The sequence below is a fragment of the Macaca nemestrina genome, chromosome 7 (assembly GCF_043159975.1).
Source record: "Macaca nemestrina isolate mMacNem1 chromosome 7, mMacNem.hap1, whole genome shotgun sequence".
Lineage (NCBI taxonomy): Eukaryota > Metazoa > Chordata > Mammalia > Primates > Cercopithecidae > Macaca > Macaca nemestrina.
The window spans coordinates 105,948,987-105,955,727 of NC_092131.1; the positions used below are offsets into that span (position 1 = coordinate 105,948,987).

Below are 6,741 nucleotides of genomic sequence, written 5' to 3' on the forward strand. Positions count from 1 at the left end.
GATGACCAACCTCCATCAGCCTCTGTTTCTTCATCTGCAAAGTGGTAAACTAGCTTTATTCCACAGAGTTGTTTTAAGGTAGAAAAATACAGTATATAATAATTATATATAATACATTTTTATTGTATAAAATGCAATATGCAATATAAATAAGTATATGTAATATTATACATATAATAATATAATTGAGTATTTAGCCCAGCACTTGCCAGATAATAAATGCCCAATAAGTATATGGAAGAAATAGAGAAGACAACCACCAGTGCAATTCTTTTTTTTTCTTTTTTTTGAGATGGAATCTGCCTCTGTCACCCAGGCTGAAGTGCAGTGGCACGATTTCGGCTCACTGCAACCTCCACCTCCCAGATTAAAGCGATTCTCCTGCCTCAGCCTCCCGAGTACCTGGGATGACAGGCACATGCTATCATGCCACGCTAATTTTTGTATTTTTAGTAGAGACAGGGTTTTACCCTGTTGGCCAGGCTGGTCTCAAACTCCTCACCTCAAGTGATCCACCTGCCTCAACCTCCCACGTGCTGGCATTACAGGTGTGAGCCACTGTGCCTGGCCTACCAGTGCAATACTTCAAAAGTGCTGAGTATATTTTACTGAGTATACTCAGATTGAGGATTTATAATTTGAGGTTTATGGTGCCTTAGAGAAACTTACTTAAATTTTATGCAAAATAGTATATTTATGGGCATTTCTCTAGGGAGAAGGTGCAGAGTTTTCACCAGATTCTTGGATTCTCTGCTCTGGATAAGGTTAGGAACCACCATGGTTTCTATTTCTTAAGCCCACACCTCACTCCATTAGGATGGCTCCTATCCAAAAAAAACAAAACAAAACAAAAAGGCCAGGTGCAGTGGCTCACGCCTGTAATCCCAGAACTTTGGAAGGCCAAGGCAGGCGGATCACCTGAGGTCAGGAGTTCGAGACCAGCCTGGCCAACATAGCAAGACCCCCGTATCTATGAAAAATACAAAAATTAGCCAGAAGTGGAGGCAGGCACCTGTAATTCCAGCTACTCAGAAGGCTGAGGCAGGAGAATTGTTTGAACCTGGGAGGCGGAGGTTGCAGTGAGCCAAAATTGTGCCATTGCACTCCAGCCTGGGCGACAGAGTGAAACTCCCTTTCAAAAAAAAAGAAAAAAAAAAGAAAAAAAAAAAAACAGAAAATGACAGAGATTGGAACATTATTGTATCAGGCTGCTCAGGCTTCCGTAACAAAAAAAACTACCGACTGCAGGTCAGGCATAGTGGCCCATGCCTGTAACCCCAGAGCTTTGGAAGGCTGAGGCAGGCGGATTATTTGAGCCCAGGAGTTCTAGACCAGTCTGGGCACCATAGTAAAACCCCGTTTCTAGGAAAAATACAAAAAATTAGCTGGGCATAGCGGTGCGTGCCTGTAGTCCCAGCTACTCGGGAGGCTAAAGTGGGAGGATAGTGGAGTCCAGGAGGCAGAGGTTGCAGTGAACTAAGATTGCACCACTGCACTCCAGCCTGAACAACTGAATGAGAGCCTGTCAAAAAAAAAAAAAAAAGACCAAAAAATCTACAGACTGGGTGGCTTAAACAACACAAATATTTTTTCTTACATTTCTGGAGGCTAGATGTCCAAGATCAAGTTTCTGGCTGATTCGGTATCTGGTCAGCGCTCTCCTCCTGGCTTGCAAATGGCTGCCTCTTGCTCTGTCCTTACAAAGCCCTTCCTTAGTGCCTTCACATGGAGAGAAAAGGGCTAGCTCTCTAGTGCCTTTTTTTTTTTTCTTTTTTTTTTTTTTGAGACAGCCTTGCTGTCTCCCAGGTTGGACTGCAGTGGTGCGATCTCAGCTCATATCAACCTCCACCCCCCAAAGCTGGGTTCAAGCGATTCTCCTGCCTCAGCCTCTGGTGCTCTTTTTTTTTTTTGGAGACGGAGTTTCACTTTTGTTGCCCAGTTGAAGTGCAATGGCGTGATCTCAGCTCACTGCAAACTCCACCTCCTGGGTTCAAGCGATTTCTATCCCTTCAGGTAGCTGGGATTACAGGCATGCACCACCTGGCCCGGCTAATTTTGTATTTTTACTAAAGATGGGGTTTCTCTATGTTGGTCAGGATGGTCTCGAACTCCCAACCTCAGGTGATCTGCCCGCCTCAGCCTCCCAAAGTGCTGGGATTATAGGCGTGAGCCACTGCACCCAGCTGCTCTTCTTATAAGAACATAAATTCTTATGTTTTTGAATTTGACCTCATTTAACCCTAGTTACTTTCTTACTCCAAATACAACCATATTGGGGGTTAGGGTTTCAATAAATGAATTTGGGGGGCACACAAAAATTCAGTTCATAACACTTTTTCAACTTTAAAAAGGAAGGAAATTCAGACACGTGCTACAACATTGATGAGTCTTGAGGACATGATGCTAAATAAAATATGTCAGATAAAAAAGGAAAAATGCTGTATGATTCCACTTAGATGAGGTACCGAGACTAGTCAAACTCACAGAGACAGAAAGTAGAAGGGCAGTGACCATGGGCTGTGGGGAGAGGGGAATGAGGGGTTGTTGGTTAATAGGTACAGAGTTTCAGTTTTGCAAGATGAAGAGTTCTGGAGATGGATGTTGGTGATGGTTGCACAACGATGTGAATCTACTTACTACCATTGAACTATATGCTTAAAAATGGTCAAGATGGGCTGGTGCGGTGGCTTCTGCCTGTAATCCCAGCACTTCGGGAGGTCGAGGCGGGTGGATCACCTGAGGTCAGGAGTTCCAGACCAGGCTGACCAACAAGGTGAAACCCTATATCTACTAAAAATATAAAAATTAGCCGGGTGTGGTGATATGCACCTGTAGTCCCAGCTACTCAGGAGGCTGAGGCAGAAGAATTGCTTGAACTTGGGAGGTGGAGGTTGCAGTGAGCTGAGATCACACCACTGCACTCCAGGCTGCACGATGGAACAAGACTCCATCTCAAAAAAAAAAGAAAAGAAAAGGTCAAGATGGTGAATTTTATGTTATATGTATTTTGTCACAATTTAAAATGATAAATAAGGCCGGGCACTGTGGCTCACACCTGTAAACCCCAGCACTTTGGCAGGCTAAGGCGGGCGGATCACTTGAGCCCAGATATTTGAGACCAACCTTGACAACATGGCAGAACTCCATCTCTACAAAAACACAAAAATTAGCTGGGGATGGTGGCACCTGCCCGCAGTCCCAGGTACTTGGGAGGCTGAAGTGGGAGGATCACCTGAGCCCACGTGGTCGAGGCTGCAGTGACCTATGTTTGGCCACCGCACTCTAGCCTAGGTGACAAAGTGAGACCCTGTCTCAAACAAAAATAATACAATAACATAATAAATAAGTAAAGCCACACTGAAAGCATCGTCCAGCTCCTGCACCACTGGAGTCCTGGGGAGTGGTTAAAAGCATACACTTTGAAATGAGATAGACCTGGCTTCTCATAGACCCACACATGAACCTGGAAAAGGTAGATGTTCAATCTTCAAAAATGTCTCTTAAACCAAAACAAACATTTTATCTTTCAAGTGACTAAATCTTACTGAGCACCAGGTTCCCTCTAGACTTCTTGGGACTCTATTAACAAATTGCCAGTGGTCAGGCTGTTTTAACCGTCCCTGAGCAGATTCTCCAGCCTAAGCAGGGGCTGGTAACCTGAACTGGCCTGTGAATATTTCAGAGTGCCCACTGTCTTAGCTCTGTTCACCCTGTTGAAAAGACAGCTCTGTATGTATGTTTCAGACAGCATTTTACAAGGAGACCACATCTCTGATTCCAGAAATAAAGAGCAAATAACTCCATTGTCCTTAAACTTGTCAAGTTTGTTCCCCGCGAAGGTACTTCACGGATCTAACACTGACACCTACAAAGACCCCAGTTGGTTATTTTGATGCATCTAGCCCAACTCTGTAACAGAATCGGTGATAGCCTCGCCAGGCTATTAGTTCCACCTCAAAGAATGATTGGAATTCACCCCATGGGATGTTTGACATGGAAGGGAAGAGCCTAAACGATCATTTCATCTCTCCCCATGCTTTGCTTGTTTGTTTTCAGACGGGAGGGAGTCTCGCTCTGTCACCCAGGCTGGAGCGCAGTGGTGTGATCTCAGCTCCTGCAAGCTCCGCCTTCCGGGTACAGGACATTCTCCTGCCTCAGCCTCTCAAGTAGCTGGGACTGCAGGCGTGTGCCACCACGCCTGGCTATGTTTCTTTTATTTTTAGTAGAGACAGGGTTTCGACATGTTGTCTAGGCTGGTCTCAAACTCCTGCCTCAGCCTCCCAAAGATCTCAGGCATGAGCCGTGGCTCTTGGACACCATGCTTTTACAAATGAGGAAACTGAGTCATAGAGAGGGTTAAGGAACTTCCTGAATAGAAATAAAAAGTAGGAATGGGAATCAAACCTAGGCCTTTGGGAACCAAGCCTAGACATGTTTCCACGACAACAGGCTATCTACAAAAATGTAAGTGTCTCATGAGTCTCTAAGTCATCTCGGTTCAGGGACCAAGCCAATTGTCTCTGTAATGCTTCGGTTTTAATATATGCACTGTCAAAATGAGCATGTATAAAAATGTACATTGTCAGCTATGATAATTAAATCCTTGACTCATCTGAACACTCCGCTATAACAGCAAGCATCACATCATTTTGTAACTGTCTCTTAGCTGGTCCACCTCCTCTACCTCCTCCACTAAACTGTGCATTCCCTGACAACAGGGTTGACTTGTTCCTGTCTTAACCCCTTGTCTGATACAAGGTATTATGACCCTGGATATATAGGAGTTAGATCATTGTGCAAGTGAGACTTGTACCATTTATAAGGACAAATACTCATTTTATATTTCAGTCTTACAAGGAAAAAGGCATCTAAGAAAATGTCGGGCATATGCAAGGGCCCCCACAAATTGAGCATAACACAATTCTGCAGATGTCTTGCTTTGTTATTGTTGTTTGGGGTTGTGTTTTTTGTTTTTATTTTTTGCTTGATAATAAAATTAAAGCCTCATATGTATGTCAGAAAGTAGGGTGGCTGAATCTAATATCTTAGCATGTACCATATTTTAAGCATAGTATCTGCTCTGTTTTCCAAATTAACTTGTTGATCATTTAAGTATCAAGAAGCCATGTGGTCCAGTCAGAGAAACACGCATCTCACAACTAAAAGTGACTTCAGGCCAGGTGCAGGGGCTCACGCCTGTCACACCAGCACTTTGGGAGGCCAAGGCGCGTGGATCACTGGAGACCAGGAGTTCGAGACCACCCTGGCCAACACAGGGAAACCCCAACTCTACCAAAAAATATAAAAATTAGCTGAGAGTGGTGGCGCACACCTATAAGTCCCAGCTACTGGGCAGGCTGAGGCAGGAGATTCACTTGAACCTAAGAGGCAGAGGTTGCAGTGAGCCGAGATCGTGCCACTGCACTCTAGCCTGGGCAACGGAGTGAGACTGTCGCAAAAAAAAAAAAAAAAAAAAAAAAAAAAAAAAAAAAAAAGAAAGAAAGGAAGGAAGGAAAAAAGCAAGGAAAGGAAAAGAAAAGAAAAGAAAAAGCAACTTCAAAATAATTCAGATCCTTCCCTTGTGTTTCTCAGAAGCCATGAAGTAGGGCCAAATAAATGTTCCAGAGTAGCCCTTATTAGAAAGCCCTTTCCTTTTCCAACCTCATACTCTAGCTGCTTCAGTGCCTCCTTCTACACATTTTTGGTGCTCATCTGGATCAAAATGTTGGAAAAACACCACAAATTTATCTTCTCCCCAATCTCAAACTCATAAAATGCTACTGAATTAATTTAAAAGGCATAAACCTTCAATGGTAAAAGAAATAGGAGGTGGATCACACACAAGAGATTTCAGCAAAGCTCTGCAAGATGAGGAGCGCCTGGAGAAGAGTAACTACTGGGTGGACTGAAGAAGTCCCAGCCAAGAGTAAGGTGTTCAGCGTAACACCCAGGAAGGATGTCAGCAAGTCTTGCACAAACTTAGAGAGACTTGGGATTCAGAAATGCCCGGTGGGAGTGAAATGCGAGCTGAAATAGAAAATTATGGAGGATGTCCACATGAAACAAGCGGACTCACCACCAACCTTCAAATCCACCCATTTTACATGCACCTGTGGAAACACAAACACCTGGGAACAATATATATTCCCTCCAGATGCACGATCAGATAACCTCTTCTTTAAGAAACTGAATGTTCCTGGGGAAAGAATTCTGTGTTCTAGCCTTTAGGGGCCCAGGATAATGGACAGCAGCCCTCTGGGTCACCCCGACAGAGACTCCCGTGGGAGAAGCCCCACCTACCAAATGCAAAAGAGTGCAATCCCTAAGAAGGGGGATTTAGCAATATGGAGCAAAATTACATAGGCATTTGTTCTCTGACCACCAAGCCCATGTCCACAAATCTATGCAAAAGACACATTGACAAACTATGGAAAAGACATATACACAACAGTATTCATTGCAACTGTATTTGTAATAGCAAAAGACTAGAACCAAATGTCAGTAGGAATAGGTTAACTAAACATTCAACCCAAAGCAATGGAGAGTTCTGTAATTATAAAAAGAAACAGGGAAGATGCCTGTGAACTTCTAGGAGTTGATCTTCATGAAGTATTGTTCAGGGGTGGGGAAAGCCAAGCATGTTCCTTTTGGTGTAAGAAGGGGGAAATATAAATATAAAAACATATATTTATCTTTTGAAATAAACAATGAAAGAGTAAAACACAATCGATTTTTAAATGC

The 6,741-nt window shown here is 43.5% G+C and overlaps 1 non-coding gene across 1 annotated transcript; it reads right to left on the bottom strand.

The window, feature by feature from the left end:
• Window positions 1-4,457: 4,457 nt before the first annotated feature.
• LOC112427818 (U6 spliceosomal RNA) lies at window positions 4,458-4,562 on the bottom strand. The gene has a single exon (XR_003019558.1). It is a non-coding gene; the product is annotated as a U6 spliceosomal RNA (small nuclear RNA).
• Window positions 4,563-6,741: the final 2,179 nt, after the last annotated feature.